Here is a 19,603-nt window from a genome sequence, read left to right as displayed (position 1 = left end):
TTTGTTCTCTGTAAAAAGATACAAAATTCTTTGTAAATGTGTGTTTATGGTTCTATTTTAAAATGTAGTGAAAAAATACAGAAAAAATGACTCATCATGCATTTATTCATTCATTGCTTTCAAAGACATTAATTAAATGCCTATTATGTGCTAGACACTGTGCTGGGGCAGGGGAGATGCATTAAACATTTAAGAGTATCTCTGAGGAGATGGAATTACAATTCATCCAACCATCCATTCAACAAATGTTTATTGAGCATCTAATCTACATGCCAATAATGCCAGGCGCTGGGCATGCACAATGAACAAAACACAAAAATCCATGCTCTCATGGAGCTGATATTCCAGCAGGGGAGACAACTAAAAATCAACAACTATGAATAGCTAATTATCCAGTATGTTAAAAGGTGTTTTGAGTAACAGAAAATAAGAAGAAACAGACAAGGTAAGGGATTTACTAGCATGAAAGAGGAATATTTGCTGCTGTTGTTAGGGTGGGAGGAACAGTCCCATTGATGAGGTGTCATTTGAGTAAAACCCTGAAGGAGCAGAGCGAAGGAGCCGAAAGAATGCCTGGGGAAAAGAGTATTCCAGATAGAGGGAACAGCCAATGCAAAGACCTTGAAGTGAAAGAGCACCTGATATTTTTCTGGAAGAGCAACGGCCTGGAGACCAGTGAGTGAAATCATAGAACACGTTGTCCGAGTTTAGTTTGTGATTTCTGGTGTGGTGTTTTGTATTTTTATATGTGCATATATCAAATTAATTACGATTAAAAGTTTATTTAAAAGGTTAAGATCAAATAGAGTCTTGGTAAAGTTCCCGGACTCAGACAGACCGTCGTCCAAAACTCATTATTTACTTCTTGTAATCCCAAACCCCTCTGAGCCTCAGTTTCTTTATCTGTAAAACGGTTATCAATAATACAGCCGGGTTGTAGTGAGTATTCAGCAAGACAATGCCTTGCTGGGTACCTGGCAGACAGTAATGCTTAAGAACTATTTCTGGTCGTTATTGTCCATTGCTGCCTTCCAACCCCTAAACTTCTTTCCGGGAAGGTGGGAAATGACTATTACACGGGAAGACTCATTTCCCCTTTAAGAACTAGCGTGGGCTGGGGTCCAACCTCCGAGCACCTTTTCCAAATTTCCCAATCCCAGCTTGGCATTTTCCGCCCGAAGGTCTCCGATTGGACAACCTGCACCAATCAGAGGCTGGAGCGGGCGCTGCCAGGCGCTCCGCTCCGCCCCGAAGCGGGCCCTGCCCCCTACTCGGTCAGTCCTGTTGCTATAGGGACTGGTGGGCGGCGAAGGGGGAAAGCCCCGGATGTTCGTTGGGGAGTGAACATGGCGGCGGCAGTGGCCGCGGTGGCGGCGGCGCAAGAGACCTGAGGGCGACCCGAAGGCACGGAGTTCCGAGCCGAGCAGCTAGGCCGCGAGCGTCTGCGGCGTCGAGCCGGTAGGATAAGCAGTCTGGCCAGGGTAATGGGGTGGTTTGGGCGATGGCGGTGGGAGAAGGTTAACGTAAAGAGGGGGCGGGGCCGCTGGGGTCAAAGTTCACTCGTGGAGGGTAGGGTCGCGCCAAGTGTGGAGGGTCGAAGGTAGAGGAGGTGAAAGGTCAAACTTACGAAGGGGGTGTGGCCAGGAGTAGCGCAAAGTTCGAAATTTGACGTGGGGGCGTGCTAGAGGGGAATGGGACAAGTGTCAAAAAGGGGGTCGAAATAATTTGAGGAGAGGGTGCGCCTCCGATGGTCAGAGGTCACAATCTTAGGGGGATAGGGGGTAGGTGGAAGGTTAAGGCAGCAACCAGTGGAGCAGATGAATGAGATTTAGGTTGGGGGGCATCTTTTTTGGGATCACAGGTGAGGCATGGACAAAGGGGAGAAATCATGTTTCCAAGGGTCAAAAGTTAAAACCCAAGTGGGACATATTGCCCGGTTGGAGTGGGGGACAGGACATCTAAGAGAGATCAAAGGTGATTTTTGGTGGGGGAGAGGGGAGCCCCCTTCCACAAATAATGACAATAATAGCAGTCATAAAGCACTGTGTGTGAGAGACCCTGTTCTAAATGCTTTCTGCATTGAATCCTGACTACACCCTGAGGCTTTGGTGCCCTTACTAAAGGCCGACTTACCCAGGGTCACAAAATGAGGAAGTTGTGCAGCTGGGATTCGACCTCTGAAGTTCTGGGCTGAGTTCTATGCCCTACTGCCTCTTAAGTAATCACAATATTGGTTAATATTTAATTTGGGTCAACACAGTGCTCAGTGCCCTGTGTGCCTGGTCGTCTTATACCACAATCTTGTGGTGTGGGTACTAAATAGGCCCAGTTTACAGACAGAAAAGTGAGGTTCAGAGTCCAGGCTGGTCTGAATCCCAGAGCTCCTACCACTGATCCCTACATTGCAAATTGCTGAAGGTCTGTGTGTGTGTGTGTGTATTTCAGAAAGGAAGGGAGAGGGAGAGAGAGAACCATCAGTGATGAGAGAGAATCATTGATTGGTTGGTTGCCTTCTTCCCCCTTCTGTTGGAGAGCGAGCCCACAACCCGGGCATGTGCCCTTGATCAGAATCAAACCGGGGACCGTTCAGTCCATAGGCTGACGCTCGATCCACTGAGCCAAACTGGCTAGGGCTGAAGGTCTGTTTTTGGAAGCAGAGACTGGGCAAGGCTGGGCCACTCCCTGAGCAGGAAAGAATTGTCTGTTTAGCCTCCATGGAAGGGTGTGATCTGGGAAGAGAGTTCCCCTGGGTTTATGGGATGGGGTGTTTGTGGGTGGCCTGGAGTCCAAGTATGTCTAATGGTTTCTGGCTGGGAGGGTGTCCTTGGGTGGTACCCTGTACAAAATTGGTGTTTTCTGCACTTAAATCCCTTAGCTCTCATCATGGTCTTCAGTTGCTCCCACCTCATTTCCTACTGCTCTCCCCATTCCTCGCCTCAGTCCAACCACATTGGCCTCTGCTGTTCTTCAACTCCGTAGACTTACACCTGCAGGTCTTTGACCTTCTTGTTCTCTGAGCCTGGAATCCTTACCCACCCTGCCCCTCTCAGTTTGTCACTCACTCACAGCCCTACCAGGACCACCCAGCTCTCCCTGCCCTCAGACACTTTTTTTTTTCTCCCCAGCCCTCACCCTGTTCTTACCTTGGTTGTCAGCCCCGCCACTAAAATGTGAGCGCCTCATTGGCAGAAATTGCTCATGTTGCTCTTTCCCTGAATCCCCACCTGAAGCTGCCTGGCTGGCAGAGGATGCTCTGTTGGTGGGGTTGAATGTTGGGTACTGTGCTGGGGGCAGGAACTGCAGCAATGGACCAGACACATGGAGCCTCTGGGGCTCTGTGTCCCTTGGTCTGAGAAGACGTAATCTGGGAGGAGCCAGAAGAGTGCCCTGTGCCCCAACCTGGGCTGGGAACTGTGTCCTGGGAACATCCCCTGGGTAAGTTTGAAGGATGAGTAGGATGCATGGGAAACGGCAAACCAGGCAGAAGGAAAGTTCTGTTTGTGAGCAGAGGTCAGGAATGGATATGGGGCTTGTAGGTCACAAGCAGCCTGTAGGCTTACACCTGCAGGCTGTGTGAGACCACTAGGCTGCCCAGTCTGGGAGGGGGGTGGAGCGGAGGGGGATGAATAGCTTCCTGTGTCTGTGGAGCTGTGAGGCAATACTGGGGAGTAGTTCAGAAAGCAGACACTGGAGTAGGGATGCCACTTCTCACCCCGCTCTATCACTCACAGACTGTGTGACCCTGGGCAGCTTATCCTTTCTGGGCCTCAGTTTCCTCTTCTGAAAAATGGGCTTAATGATAGTGGCTACCTCACAGAATTGTTGTGAGGATGTACAGTGTACAGTGTGCCCAAGGCCTGCACACAGTAGGTGCTGTGTATGCACTAATCTTGATGTTGCTCCTGCTCCTGCTCCCTTAGAGATGATGGAGGGGCCTCTCTCTACATGCCTCCAGGCTTTCTCTGGCAGCCACCACATCCCTGGCTCTCGCGGTGTCACTGTGTGGGTGGACTCTCCAGGCAGCTTTGTGAGGCCAGCCCTTCCCTTGAGGTACAAGCTCACTCAGCATCTCAGGGCTCAGCACAGGCAAGGAGCGGTGGGGTTTGGCATTGAGGACCTACGTTCTGGTCCCTGCCCTGTCACTTACCAGCCGTGGGACCTTGGGCAAGAGATTTCTTATGTGCCAGTTTTGTTCCTTATGATACATTTTAGACTATCAACAAAAATAGAGTTTTCAGTATACCAGAACACCGACATCTCCAGCATCCGGCCTGGGACAGAATATGCAGTGGATGCAGTTAAAAGACCCACTCCTCTGCCCACCCTCCCAGTCCTCCCTGCCAGTGGCTGCTCCTGCCCTGGAATTTGGTGTATAGCGTTTCTCTGCAGGCTGTCACACTTTGCTGTCCTTAATTATGTTCACAAATTCTAGAGCAATAGCTTTCAACCCCGGCTGCACATTGCTGCGTATTGTAGTCACCTGGAGAGCTTTCAAAACCCTGTTGTCCAGGCCCACAAAGATATTCTGGCGTGGGTTCCTGGTCTGGGGCGGGGCCCGCCGGGGCTGACCACCACCATCTTACAGGTCATGTAAATGGGCCACGAGGAGCAGTCTGCTTCTCCCATGCAGCATTAGGGGTGGGTAATTCTTTGTGTGGATGTGTGTAGGTCGAGGGCAGTCATTCGTTTTCCTTGCTGTCGAGTGTTTCTTTTTGTGATTTCTGCCACACAGGGGCTCACTTTTCTGTGGCCATTAAGTGATTTCCCTTTGGGACTGTAACAAAGAGCACTGCAGTGAACCTTCTAGAAAGGGTTTCCTTTTATTCTATCAATGGCCAGAGTCTGTCTTGGCACATGTCTTGCTTGCTTCCAAATTGCTTTCCTAAATGTTTGTACCAGTGTGCTTCTCAATAGGACTTGCAGGTTCCCTTTCCTCTGCGTCCTGCTTTGGTCACTTTTGTGGCTCTTGCTGAGAAGATTTATTCAGTCATGAGATGGTAGGTTGTATGGCCTCCCAGGCTGGTGGGGCACAGTTGGGGAGATGGTTCATGTGATGGGCTTAGGTGGGGCCTGACAAGCACCACTGAACCCAGAGGGCTTCGACCTTTGCCTTCTAGGGCATCCAGGACAGTGACTGCAACTTTGACCCAGCTCTCCTTGGGGGCTTCTCCCGGGGCTGACAGTTGGGGAAGGAAACTATACTGCCTTGAACCTCCTCAGGAAGGAGGCAGGGAAGAAGAAGGTAAAGCTTGGAAGGGAAGGGCAAACCTTACCACACTCATGTGTCTGACCATTGGTCCCAGTGGTGACCAACACAGCCATTAGCCCATCCCTCTTTCCCTGGCCCATTGTATTCGAGTACAACTAGAGGCCCAGTGCACGGAATACTTGCACGGGTGGGGTCCCAGGCCTGGCCGGTGATCAGAGCCTATCAGGGCTGTCTCGCCCAATACTGATGAGGGCCAGGCCAGCTGGGTCCTGCCGGCTGCCAGAGGGGCCTGCCAGATGGCGAGGGGGAGGGACGGGGGGAGGTTGTCTGTGAGAGCGCATTGACCATGGGGGGGCGGGGGAGGGGGGCAGCTCCTGCATTGAGCGTCTGCCCCCTGGTGGTCAGTACACATCATAGCGATGGTAGACTTAACTTGCTGGTCATTCAATTGTAACTGTCACTTAGGCTTTTATATATATAGATGAAAGAGAAAGACTTGTCCTCAGGTAGTGACAGCCCAGAGTGGTCGGGGCTGGGATAGGGGAGGCACATGGACTGTAGGAATCCAGAGGAGGTGCCTGTCACAGCCTGGGGAGTCATTGAGAACTTTCTGGAGGAAACATCTGATCAGCAAGAGTCAGACAGACCTACAAAAAATACAACAGTTAGTGGGTATGGAAAGTCAAAGGCCCTCAGGTCCAAATTAGTTTGGGATGGTCAAGTATCATCAAGGTGGCAGTATAGGCAATGAGATTAGGGAGGCGGGGAGGATGTGGAAGATAGAGCAGGTGCTTTCAGATTGAGGGAAGGATGGATTTCATTTTGTGTGTAATGGGGAGTCATTGGAGGGCTTGAAGCAATGTCTGGTTTCCTTTCATAAAGATTTCTCAGGCTACCCTGTGGGGAACAGATCATGGAGGGCAGTGGCAGGGAGGCCCAAGGGGAGGTCCATAGTGGAATAGAAGAGGGGGCATAGGACGAGAGTGGCAGTGATGGAGGAGAATTCTATGTGCTGGCCAAGATTTATACACATTAACTCATTTGATCTTCACAACAACCTACAAGGTACCGGTAAATACTGTTATCATCTCCATTTTAGAGATGAGTAAACTGAAATCCAGAGAGGAATGTGACTTGTCTAAGGTCACAAAACAGGCAAGTGGCAGAGGCAGGACTTAAACTCCACACCTTTGGGCTCCAGAGTCACTGTTTGTTGTGGTTACTTGCAATGATTTGGAAGTGTTTTTTGTTTTTGTTTTTAAATATGTTTTTATTGATTTGAGAGAGAGAGAGAGGAAGGGAGATAGAAACATCAGTGAGAAATATCTCAATCAGCTGCCGCATGTATAACACCTACTGGGGATTGAGCCCGCTACCCAGGCATGTGTCCTGACTCAGAATCAGTGATTTCATGGTTCAAAGGTTGACACTCAAGCGCTGAGCCACACCGGCTGGGCCCAGGCTGCTCTTTATATGGAAGCTCATTGGGAGCCTGTTCAACTTGCATAGTTTCTGGACTCTGGGTCCCTGCCTCCCTCAGGGACCCCCACAACCCCCTTCCCTTTTTTGTCTCTCACCTCACCCCTCCTTGTCCTGCTGGCTCACAGTGAGCCAGACTTCCTGGCCAGACGCCGCTTAGGGTGTCCCCAGCAGCTGTTTCTCCCATCAGCTGAGCGGGTGGCCACAGATGCAGCCAGCAGGAAGCAGTCTCCTTCCAAGGCACAGTGAGGGAAATGGGACCCTTCCCGCCCCAACCACCCATCCGGGGCTGCGGCTCATTGTCTGCCAGCTGCCTTGGCCCACAGGAAGGGGGGGTGGAGGGGGAGAAAAGGGGAGGGGACAAGAGGGTCAGAAGGGGAGCTTTCCTAAGTCCCAGGAGCCAACCATGGCAGATTTGGCAGAAGCCACTTTTCACTGAGCCTGTCCCATGGGGCCCTCTGGTCCCACCCTGACCTTCCCAGGATGCAGGTGATCTGCTGCTGCCCTCAGGGGCAATAGCAACTTCTCTGCCAGGGCCACACAGCCTCACACACCCCTCAGCCTGACCTCACTCTCCCCAGCTGGGGCCCCTGAGGAAGAGACATTCGTAACCCCTTGGGAGGATTGGAGTGCTTAGCACATTGCCTGGCACATGGTTAGCTGGGGTAGGTGTCCTCTGCTGCAGCCTCCTCCTCGCCTGCCCCCAGCCTCTATGACACCGCACTAACCCTGGCTCCCTGCTTACCAGCCGCTGGATCGTGCTTCATGGCCATCAGCACAGCCGCACCACCCGCAGACTCTGACGGGGAGGTGTTATTAACCTCATTTCTCTTTTCCTGCACTTTAATTTTAAGAAGACACATTTTTGCTCCATGTGCATGTATTATCTATTCTCCTAAGTAATCACTGAAACACTGAGCCCAGCACAGAAGGGCGTACGGTGACAAGGACATCTCTTCCGTTCCGGCTGGCTGGCCCTTCCCAGAGGCAGCCATTGTTCCCAGTTCTCTTTTTTGTGGTATTTGTTCCTACATATGTTCTCCCCTCTTTGTTTTCACTCCAGTGGAGCCAACTTCCCATGTTTGTATTCTATCCTGCCCCCATGCATTTTTCACTTTTGTTGTTGTTAAGTATATTTTTATGGATTTCAGAGAGGAAGGGAGAGAGAGAGAGAAAGATAGAAACATCAGTGATGGGAGAGAATCATTGATTGGCTACAGGGGATGGAGCCTGCAACCCAGACATGCGGCCGTTACCAGAATTGAACCTGGGAGCTTTCCGTCTACAGGCTGACGCTCTATCCACTGAGCCATCCCAGCTGGGGCAGCATTTTTCACTCTTAGGTTCTGTGTCAGGACAGAGTGCTTCCTTGTGCTCGCGGTGGCTGTCATGTCCCGGGGCAGATGGCCGTTCAGGCCCTTGTGGGCTTTCCCTCCTCTGACCGGGACTGCACGTGCCTGTGAAACAGCTGTGGATTCTGGAATTGAGCTGGGGTCCAGTAGCTTGCCGGCGGTGTTCTGGCCTTCCTGAGAGCATGTGCCCAGTGGCTGGTGGCACATGCTGGTCATGTGGACAGGGTGTTATCTGATGCTTCAAACTTTGCCTGTCAGATAGGTACCAAATGACTCTTGTGGTGGCTCTGATTTTCACATGAGTAAAGTCTGTGTTTATTGAAAGCCATGTGAGCTTCCTTTTCTGGGAGCTGTCTATTCATGATATTTTTGCTTTCCCTGAGAAGTGGAAACTAAGGCATAGACTGGAAATCCCACAGCAAGTAAGCCTGACTCCAGCTTGAACCCAGGCTTACCTGGCTCCAATTTGTAGCTCTTTTTTCCCCCCTTTCCTATTTGTAGTTCTTAACCTGTCTGACACAGTGGAGGTCATGGACTCTAGAGCCGGCTTTGCCGCTACTTGCTGTGTGACCCCAGACAAATTACTTCACCTCTCTGTGCCTCTATAAAATGGGATGTTAATTGTATCTTTTTATACCATAACCTCATAGGGTTGTCTTGAGGTTATAAATGCATAATCATCAGGCAGAATGCATAACAAGTGCTAGCATTATTACTCAGTATTAGTCTATATTGTAGTGTTCACAGAAAGTACTGTTCTTTCTGTGAACTAGCATATTGGATCTTCCCAGCACCCTCAAGTTGTAGATGTTACTATTCCCCTTTCATAGGGTAGGAAATTGAGAACCTGGGAGACTTGCCTAGAGTCACAGAGCCAGCAGGGCTGGGATTTGGCCCCAGGCTGTTGGCTGTTCGGTTTGGCTCCAACCACTATGGCACACCACCTGTGCCTCCCCCTCAACTGAGCCTCCCTCCTGCCCCCTCTGTTGTGTCCTCAGTCCAGGCAGGCTGCAGGTGGGGTCATCAGGCACGGTCCCCACATAGGGCCTCCCTCTTGGGCCCTCCCTACTTCCTCTCCAGGTGTCCCAGCCTGGAAACTCCTGATAAAGCAGCATTGTGCTGTGGTTTCGGCTGGCTTTCTCAGTCTGGTTTCAGCCACTCCCACACCAGAGAAGTGGCCTGCTGTCCTGGGCCTCCCCCCACCTCTCCTTCTCTCTCTGTCCTTCCCTCCTCAGTGCTGGGAATGGGGAGAAAGTAGGACATTGCAGGAGGGCAGGGCTCTTCTGTATATCAGCCCCCAGTGAGGATTCCCCCAGGGAGTTCTGCCTTCTGTCTCACTAAGAACCCCTCCTCTGCTGCCTTTGAGGGCCTCCACAGCCCTCTTCCCCTTCCCCCTCACTTCCACAGAATCCTGACTCTGAAATGCCGTGTATATATACACATAAAAAAGTGCCTAGTGCACACAGTTTGATAGATAATGGCAAGGTGAACAGACACTTCACCCACCACAGCAAGGTGAAGACAGAGAGCTCAGCATCCTAGAAGCCCCCATCACCCTCTTGATCACAACTCCAGTAGTAAGCACTCCCCTTATCTTAGGAGTCACCGGGTCCTTTTTTCCGGGTAGCTTTCACCAGCTGTACATCCTGAATTCTGGAGTGCCACCTTGCCTGCTTTTGAACTTCACATAAATGGGATCCTTTGCATGTTCTTGCTTGTGTCTGCCTTCTGTCATCCTCTGTCCCCATGATTGCATGTATTGTCAGTTCATTCACCCTCCTTGCTGTGTGGTATTCTACATTGTGAACAAACCATAACTTAGTTCTCTGTCTCCTGTTGTACAGGTGTGAACATCCTCTTTGAAAGTGCCCACTGGTGCGTGTGTGCACGTATCTCCAGGGAATGGGTGCAGGGTGTGTTGCTCTGGGCAGAGGGTAGGCATCACCTTTAATGGATGCAGGTTCCAGAGTGCTGGCATCTGTGTACACCACATGTGTCAAACACAAGGCCCGCGGGCCAAATCCGTCCCGCCAGGCCTTGCAATGTGGCCCGCACCGCGCTGTCATCACTGCACTCCGCTGCGTTTCCATCACAATGACAGTTTATGACTGTTCAGTAAACCATTCGGCCCGCGATTTAGGCTGGATTTTAGATTTTGGCCCCTTCTCTGATTGAGTTCGACACCCCTAGTGTACACGGCCAATCCTCACCAACACTTGGTTTTCAGACTTTTGAATTAATCTTGAAACATTTTATCGTTATATTCTGTTCATCTGCAAAAGTAACGTGTGCATGCTATCATTGGATGAGTCCCTTGTGTCATTTTCTCCTCCCTGTGTTCCTGTCCCTGCCGGCTCTTACCTGTCCTACCAACAGGAGTCAAGTGCTTATTCCTGGATAAGCCCTGTGCTGGGCCACGAGACCCAGAGTCGAACACAACAGACTCTCTCACTGATCTCAGTCCCAGTAGGGGACACAGAGACAGGTAAAAAGCCCCATCTTCCCTCAGTGGCCTCGTTTGGGTAACAGGCACCCCATCCATCCTCTTAATTGGGCCAAGAATCTGGTTATCATCCTGACTCATCTTGCCCTTTTCCTCCATATCCACAAGATCAAGAAAGCCTGTTGCTGTCCTTTCAGAATAGAACCTGGTGCCTTTCACTCTTCTTTATCATTACCCCCAATTCAACACACCCTCATTTCCCGCCTGGGCCATTCAGCAGTATCTTCCCTCCTCCCTTCCTCGCTGGCTCTGTAAGTCTGCCCTCACAGAAGCCAGAGGGAGCCTGAGTCAGATCATGACCCTTTCCTGCTGGGGTCCCTCCCGTGTCTTTATTTCTCTTAGGAAACGCCTCCAAAGCCCCACAAGATTCTTGTCCAGTTTTTCTTTTTCTTTTTGATAATCCTCACCCAAAGATACTTTTTTCCCATTGGTTTTTAGAGAGAGTGGAAGGGTCGGGAAAGAGAGAGAGAGAGAGAGGGAGGGAGGGAGGAGAGGAGGGGAGGGGAGGGGAGGGGAGGGGAGGGGAGGGGAGGGGAGGGGAGGGGAGGGGAGGAGAGGGGAGAGAAACATTGATATGAGAGAGACACATTGATTAATTGCCTCTCGCACACACCTGACTGGGGCCAGGGGTTGAATCTGCAACCCAGGTACATGCCCTTGACCAGGAATGGAACCCATGACCCTTTGGACCCCAGGCCAACCCTTTAACCACTGAGCCAAACCCACCAGGGCTGGCCCGGCTTTTCTGCTCACCATTGCTATACCATTTCTAGAGCAATCTAGGCTAGGTCCTGTCTCAGGGCCTTTGTTCATGCTGCTCTTTCAGTAACTTATCTCTCTCTTGCCCTCCACCTTCCCCTGCTTGATTTTCTCTGTAGCACTCATCATCACTACTTATATTGCATTGTAATTTGTGGTTTTGTTGGTTTATTGTCCCCACTGTCCATAACTTAGCTTACTATGTCCCTTTGCTATATTCTCAGAGCATGATGTGTAATAGTCGCTCAGTAAACACTGGTGGATGAATGTGAATGAATGAATGAATGAATGAACTATAGTAAGTCGTGAGTGTCATTGCCAGAATGTAGGATGGCGGACCCGCCCTGGGTGAGGAGTGCAGAGGAGGCTTCCTGAGGAGGAAAAGGCACTTGCAGTTACCGTAGAGAGGCGGAAGATAGAGGCACTGGTGGCTGACGGAGCTGCCTGGGCAGGGTCTAGGCGGGAGCATGCAGGGGCACTTGAGGACCTGAAGAAAGACTAACAGCAGTGCCAGTTCTCCAGGTGGTCTGGATTCGAATGTTGACTGCTACTCAAGCCTCTCTGTGTCTCAGTTTCTTTCTCTCTCCAGACCTGAGGCTACTCTGGGTGTCTGGGCATCTCTGAAGTTCTGCTCCTAGTATACTTCCCCAGGGCCTGGCATGAAATATGAATATGATTGTTTTCTTTTTCTTCCCACAATTCTCTGGAGTGCCTGGCCCTTAGAGGCTTCCAGGGACACAGTGGTAGATAAACAGACGCAGTTACTACCCAATTTGGGGCCTGTCTCTTGGACCCTCAGCCTTCTGAGGCACCCCTGTCTGGAGGCAGGAGAAGGCCTGAAGTAATCTTGGGCCTGGGAGTCTTTATTCCTTAGGCTGATTGATTATAAGGAAAACAAATTGAGGGTTTGCATGTGCCAGCCCCAGTGACCCGCACAGCACTTTTGCCTAATCTTTCCTGGAATCCCAGAAGGTGGCTACGACCATCGGACCTGTTTCACCAATGAGAGTGAGAGTGACACCAGTGCTGTGCGCTTGGCCCACCCTGCAGCCTGGTGCTGAGCAGATGTGGCGGATCTCCTTGTGGTGCTAACTTGCGTTCCCCTGATGGCAGGTCAGGTGAAGGAGCTCTCCACCTGCTGTCGAACACAGAGCCCGTCCTGTGAAGTACCCTTCATGTCGCGTGCCTGCTTTTCCTTGGGCTGTCTGCGTGTTTGTTTATCTCTGAGTTAAATCCGAGGTTCTGGAGGAGAGCCTTTGTTTCTAAGATATTATACTGTCTTCTCCCAGTCTGCAGCTTGCGTTTTCACTTTTTTAAATTGTCTTTTGATGAACAAAAATGCTTAATTTTAATGTCAAATATATCACTCATTTCCTTTGTAGTTTTATGGTTCTGCTTTTCAATTTGTTCTGGAATTAGTGTGTGTATGTGTGTGTGTGTGGTAGGCATCCAGTTTTATATTTCCCACCTAGATCCCCATTTATTAAAAGCAGACCAACTTTTCTCCACTGCGGCCCTGATCATAAATCATGTCTGTGTACGTGGGCCTGTTTCTGGGAGCTCTCTTCCTTTCTCACTGTGTTTTCCCATTCCCGTAGCAATACCACACTGTCCTAATTTCTACAGTTATAATACGTCTAGATCATGGGAAAACAAGCTCTTCCACTTGTGTTGGCCATTCTTGGCTTTTTGTAATTTTGTTTAAATATTAGATAAACATCTGTCACATACACAGATATGGCATCAGTTCTTTCATTCCATGAATGTGGTCTATATTTATTTGTCTTTTCTGACATCTCTCAGAGAAGTGTCATAGTTTTCCATCACAGTCCTTGCTCACCTCTTGTTGGATTATTTTAAATATATATTTTTATTGATTTCAGAGAGGAAGGGAGAGGGACGAGACATAGAAATATTAATGATGAGAGAGGATCATTGATTAGCTGCCTGCTGCACGTCCTCTACTGGGGATCAAGCCCACAACCCAGGCATGCACCCTTGACCAGCATCGAACCTGGGGTCTGTCAGTCCTCAGGCTGACACTCTATCCACTGAGCCAAACCAGTTAGGGCCCCTCTTGTTGGATTTACTCCCAGGTGCTTCATCCTGTGGCAGGGGGAGCCTGGGCCTTCTCCAATGAGGCGCCGTGCTCACTAGGTTGGGCCTTGTTGGGTGAGGCTCTCATAACAGCGGCAGGGCCCACCTCCCCCATTCCCTGCTTCCTCCCTGGCACCATCCTGGGTCCCGGCAGAGGGCAGGCAGGGTGCCTGCAGAAGAGGTGGTAATTTTCCTGAATGACTTTAAGCCTAATGAAAGCTCTTGCTTGACTAATCAGTTTATGGTTTAATTATCTGGAACAGGCTCAGGAATAGGGGGGTGGCAGGGGTGGCAAGACTGGTATACCCCAACACCCTTCAGTGGGCCAGTTGGGCTTCTCCATGCCTGTGAGAGAAGATGTGGAGGGCAGCAGGTGCTGTTGAGATTAGAATGGGTCCCTTTCTTCTTAGAATCCCTCCACAGCTCTGTTGCCCAGGGAGGAGGCCAGGACCCAGTCCCTCTGCTGGTCCGTAAGGCCTGCTCCCTTCCCTTGCTGGATGCATTCACACTGGCTGGCCTTTGTTTAGTGCTCTCACTTCATTTATTCTTTGGGTCTTGGCCTGAAGGTCACTACCTCTGGGAAGTCATGTCAGGCTGCCCCACCAGTCAGAGCAGGTCCAGAACAGGTGATAAGCTCCACCTCCCCTTACCTGCTGTCAGGGTTACTCATTACACCACTGATAAGTGCTTCTCAAAGGGGGTGCCTGGGCTGGGCCCTGTGGTTTAGCACTTGAGTTGCAGGGGACCCGAGAGGAGAAGCGGTTCAGGACTATTGCTCCTACGTGAGGGCCGGAGTGGGTGCTCAGGCCTGGAGGACTGTGTGCTGGCTGACGTCTTCTTCAGGGAGACTCCTGGCTGGATGGGACTGGACTGAGGATGGGCTCCTGGGAGTTTGTTGAAGGGGGCGGGGACCTGGAGATGGCTGTACCAGGCCTGGCTTCATTCCTTGCATTCCTTAGCAGGCCCCAGACTCTTGGTGTCCTAAGGTGGGGGAGGGTGAACAGGCAGAGAGGGGCCTCCTGGGCAATTGACCCTGTTCCGCCCCTTCTCTCCCCTCCTTGTCCCCCCTCCTGCCTGCCTCATCAGTGTGTCCAGTCCCCCCTCAAGCCCCCTCATCCCACACTCAACCTTGGCTACACATTAGAGTCACCTATGTGAGGCCTCAGTACAGGGACCCAAGCCCACGTTTGAATCCAAGTCTCTGGCTGTGGGTCCTAAGTGTTGGTTTTTTTCCTTAAAGCTCCGGGTGACTCTAGTGTTATACTGAGCTGGGATGAGAGCCACTGGTCTACAGCAAATATGTATTCGCTTTTGTGATGCTCAGGACACTTCTCTAGGCGTCTCACATGGCGTGATTAGGTCATGTCCCCCTCACAGGCACCCTATAAGAAGACATTACTCCCATGTTATGGATGAGGCCATGTAGGCCCAGAGGAAGCTTCCTTCTGTCCCTGGCAGTGCAGCCTCTGCCACTGTTCTGTCTCCCCCGACCCCCATCCCTGGACTGCATCTCTCTATCTCCCCACCTTCTGTCTTTCTCTCTGTCTCTCTCCCCGCTTCCCACCCTCAGTTTTCACTCTCCCCACCCTCACCCCCACCCTTAACCCCCAGCAGAGGCTTTCCCGGGCTCCCCTTTTAGAGCCAGGATCCCCCTGATGCCCCAGAAGGGAGCTGGTTTCTGCAGGCCCAGGGCAAGGATGGGAAGGATGCAGATGTCATGTTGCCCAGCCTCCCTCACTGCTTCTGGAGTTGGGGCTACTGGGATTGGCTCTGCAACCTTGTCGGGAGGACCATCTAGGCTGGTGAACCCTGACAGATCCTGTGACCCTTACCCTTCCATGGGCCCCAAATCTGGTGTCATCTGTTACCATTAACATTTCAGGATCCTATGGAGTGGCTGATGGTTTAATTTCAGCAAAGGTTTATGCTAAGATGCAAAGGCTCTGTATCTGGAGCCTTTATCATTTGATGGGAATGAGGGGGAATGAGAGCCCAGTGCTCCCAAGGACTGGGGCCCCAGCTACCTCTGTGACCTTGGGTCAGGCCCTGAGCCCCAGATGTCTCTTCCTTAATTCCCACATCTGGCGCAGGAGAAGGATTCTTGCTGCCTCCCAGTTTAGCTGGACACATTGAGTGAGTCAGTGTGAGTGTGTGTGTGACGCTCACCAGAGGGCTGCCATCATTATGTCATTATGCTTGCTGTTGCCTCGATTACTGTTAGTTATTAGAGGCAGGTACATGTTTGGATTAATAGTTAAGATTCACAGGGTGAGTGTTCCATAATTCTTTGCTATTATGACTAGGTCACATTTCCTGTTGTATAATGTTAAAAGTCTCATAAAATATCATATACTTTAGCTATAAGTATTTCAGACTTTCCTCCAATAAGATATAAGGAATCTTAAAAAAAAAAAAAAATAGCCACAATACCATTGTCACAGGGAAAAAAAAGAAACAAAATAATTCCTTCTCAGATTTCCCCAATTGCCTATCACCTTTTTTTCAGTTTGTGTGTTTGAGTTGGAGTGCAGACAAAAGTCAGTGCTTTTGGATTTGGTTGGAATGTGTTCTGTAGTCCATAAGATTTACTCCTTCAGTTCTTTTGTGTCCTTGATGTTGGGTCATTTATCTTTCAAAGACCCTGGCCTTTTGTCTACATCTGGCTGATGCTTTTTGTGGTGTCATCTTACATGTTCCTCTGTCTCCTGTGCTTTTTGTAAATTGGGACTTAGGTTAGAGACTTGGTTATACATAATTAAGTTGTGTTTCTTTCATGAACAGTATGTGCCTGGGTGATTTTAAAAATAAATTTGGTTAAGTTTTATAAAAAGTGAGTGGATTGAAAAAAAAAAAAATCTTCAGTTGCTCCTAGTAGGGCTGGTACCCAGAGACAGCAGAGTGAGATGGGGAACTGAAGGACTGGGATTTGGGAATTCCTGAGAACAGAGGGCTCAGTATTCGCTTCCAGCCTGCAGTGAACTGCTGTCATAAACGCACAGCTTTGGCTCCTGCTTTGCTAAGCCCCGAGATGAGAACTGTCCCTGACCCCTTTCCCCTTCAGCCTGGCCTGGTGGTTAAGCCTCAGAGACAGAGCTAGACTCTGCTCTTGGCCACACTGGGAACCTTTCTCATCCCTTGCCTGCTTCCTCCTGCATAACTTGATGGGGAGGGCTGTGGTCAGGACTCAGTGACCATGCAGAAAAGGGCATGGAGCCTGGCGTGTGCTTCGGAGCTGCTGTTATGCATTTAGTGTAGATCTCCTCGACCTCAACCGCGTCACCCTCCCCTCCAACTCTCCCTCCCTGCCACACGGCCTCCACGCGCACATCTTGAGATGTGTCAGGCGGGCTCTGATCCTTGGGCCTTGGCAGTGGCCGTTCCCAGCTCCCCACATGGCTCCCTCACTTCAGGTTTTGCTCACATGCCACCCCCCAGACCTCCCTGACTGTATTCTCTGGCCCCTCTCTCACTTGTTATATACATTTTTATTTACTTATGTATTGTCTTATATCCAACACTAGAATTTCTGCTCCAAAAAAGAGGGACTGTCTAATTCACTGCTGTGTCCCCTGAGCCTAAAACAGTACTTGACAATTGAGTACATAATAAAGGATTGCTTAGTGTGTGAACTAATGAGAGAATGAACATGGTTAAGTGAATGAACTTCGGCACAGGTTGGACCTGACTCTGATATACACCGTGTGACCTTCAGCCGGCACCTCTCCTCCCTGAGCCTTTTTCCTCTTCTGCAACCTGGGGATGTTTGCAGCACCTTACTCCCTTGTTTTGCACCAGCATGCGCTACCCACATATATGCTTTATAGCTGGTCTCACGGCTGTCCTGTGTCTCCAACACACGACACACATGAGCCAGCCAGGTCTGTCCCTGTCATGGTCGCACTTGATCAAATCTTAAATAAGGTCTTCTAGTCTGTGTGACCAGCTGTGATGCCCCAGAACAGTCCAAGGATATGAATATGGATAGGTGAGTCCCCGGGGCCAGGAAGGCTCCATGGGGAATGTAACTCACAAAGGACATTAGAGTGCCAGGATGTGGAGAGACCTATGTGTTGTGGCCAAGTCTGAGGGCTTTGGGGATACTTCCAGGCTGATGTCTTCCTTGCAGAAAGCAAGCAAAGAGCTGCAAGGGGCCAAGGAGGACTGCTGCTCTGATTACAGTAGCAGTTCCAGGAATGTGTGTGTGTGTGTGCGCGCGCGCGCGCGTGCACGGGCATGCGCACACACGTGAAAGAGAGAGAGAGAGACAGAGGGAGAGGGAGAGAGCGCTCGTCTGGTAAACATAGCTCAGTGGTTGAGTATTGACCTATGAACCAGGAAGTCATGGTATGATTTCCATTCAGGACATATACCTGGGTTGCAGGCTTGATCCCCAGTGTGGGGCATGCAGGAGGCAGCCAATCAATGATTCTCTTTCATCATTTGTTTCTATATCTCTCCTTTCCTCTCTGAATTAAATAAAAATCCTATATAATAATCCTATATAATAAAAGCCTAATATGCAAAGTGACCAAATGGTAGAATGACCATTTGGAATGTTGGGTTGCTATGATGCACACTAACCACCAGGGGGCAGAGGTTCAATGCAGGAGCTGCCCCTAGCCTGCAGGCCCCAGGCCAGCCAAGGCGGGTGCCAGCGGGGGGGCCCCCCTAATCACCCTGCCAATCACCCTACAGATTGGCCCTGATCGCCAGCCAGACCTAGGAACCCTAGAGACCCGGTGCACAAAATTTGTGCCCTCAGGGGAGAAGTCCCTCAGCCTGGCCTGCACCCTCTCACAGTCGGACATCCTTAGCAACATCCTTGAGAGCAAGCTGCAGGATCCGTACCCATGCATGAATTTCGTGCATCAGGCCTCTAGTCCTATATAATAAAAGGCTAATATGCAAATCGACCAAATGGCAGAACAGTAGGTCACTGTGATGTGCACTGACCATGAGGGGGCAGATGCTCAATGCAGGAGCTGCCTCCTGGTGGTCAGAGCGCTCCCACAGGGAGGAGCGCTGCTCAGCCAGAAGCACTGAGCTGGATTCACAGCTGGCAAGCACAGTGGTGGTGGTGGGGGGGACACCTCTCCCACCTTCATGGCAGTGCTAAGGATGTCCGACTGTAAGAGGGTGCAGGCCAGGCTGAGGGACCGTCTCCCCCTGAGCGCACAAATTTCATGCACCAGGCCTCTAGTATATTATAAAAAAATAAGAGAGCCAGCGCACACTTGCATGTGCAGATGCAGTTGCCAGCTGTCAGAATTGCTATCGCTGGTATTTTCTGCATGGCGTGTAAAATATGACGTGTACATAAAAGTGCACAGAACCTCCCTGTTCAGTTTAACAAGTAATTATAAAGCAAACACCATCTATTGACAATCTAATGAAGACAAGCATTGCCAGTGCCCTAAAAGCCCCCTCCTTCATGTGCTCTTTCTAGCATCATCGAATAAATGCAATCATCTTTTCTTCTTTTAATTATTACCTCTTTTTGTGAATTATGAAAGATTTTAGATGTCCCAGGAAAATAGAGAATCACCTGATGGACCTCCTCGGGTCTGATGCACAGCGAGGAGAGAAAACACTCTGGCTATGATTAAAGTTCTCCAGATGCCTTCCCCCAGGTACCCAGAGCCTCACTGTGGTCCCTCCCTGGGCTTCCCTAAATAGTATACTGGATGGTTCTCCAGGCTTTAAAATGGTATAAATGATCCCAGGCTGCCAGTACTTGGCTGCAGCTTGCTCTCAATATTTTGCTCTAGAGGGTTCTCTGGGTGGATAAATGAAGTTCTGTGCCAATAGGGATGCATCCAGTATGGATCAGAGTTCCCCCACCCCAGCCAGATAAAAGCAGCCTGCCCTGCTGGAGCTCAGGAGGGCACTTGGGGCTCCTCTGCCCTAGGCCCGCAGCCCCCACCCCAGCCTGGCATTGCTTCCAAGTGAAAGTGGGCATTTTAGAGGGTGGGGAGCGCTGCTAGCTTTGCAGGTCACCAAATGGAATTCAGTTACAGGTCCTTGATGTGTAAGGGGCTTCCCCTGAGCACCTGTAAGGTAAGAATGGGTTATCACCTGGGATCTATACAGAGAAAGCTGGGAATAGATTGGGGGTTGAAGTGGGAGGGTCTCTTCTCTTTGTCTTCCCCTGAGGGCCCTGTTTAGTGATCTCATCTAGCAGTTCATGGAGAGACCCTCTGGGTT

General features: G+C 50.5%; 1 protein-coding gene across 3 annotated transcripts in view; it reads left to right on the top strand.

The window, feature by feature from the left end:
- The first annotated feature begins 1,274 nt into the window (after nucleotides 1-1,274).
- The window catches only part of PAK4 (p21 (RAC1) activated kinase 4), a 51,185-nt gene continuing 32,856 nt past the window's right edge, over nucleotides 1,275-19,603 (top strand). For all 3 annotated transcript variants that reach the window (XM_045570898.1, XM_036408207.2, XM_036408205.2), the window contains exon 1: nucleotides 1,275-1,458. The gene's annotated coding sequence lies outside the window, so the exon portion shown is untranslated. The remainder of the gene's footprint in view (nucleotides 1,459-19,603) is intronic.

Source organism: Pipistrellus kuhlii, unplaced genomic scaffold, assembly GCF_014108245.1.
Source record: "Pipistrellus kuhlii isolate mPipKuh1 unplaced genomic scaffold, mPipKuh1.p scaffold_m20_p_38, whole genome shotgun sequence".
Taxonomy (NCBI): Eukaryota; Metazoa; Chordata; class Mammalia; order Chiroptera; family Vespertilionidae; genus Pipistrellus; species Pipistrellus kuhlii.
Note: the sequence above shows the minus strand (reverse complement) of the source record. Positions and strands in the feature narration are given on the sequence as shown.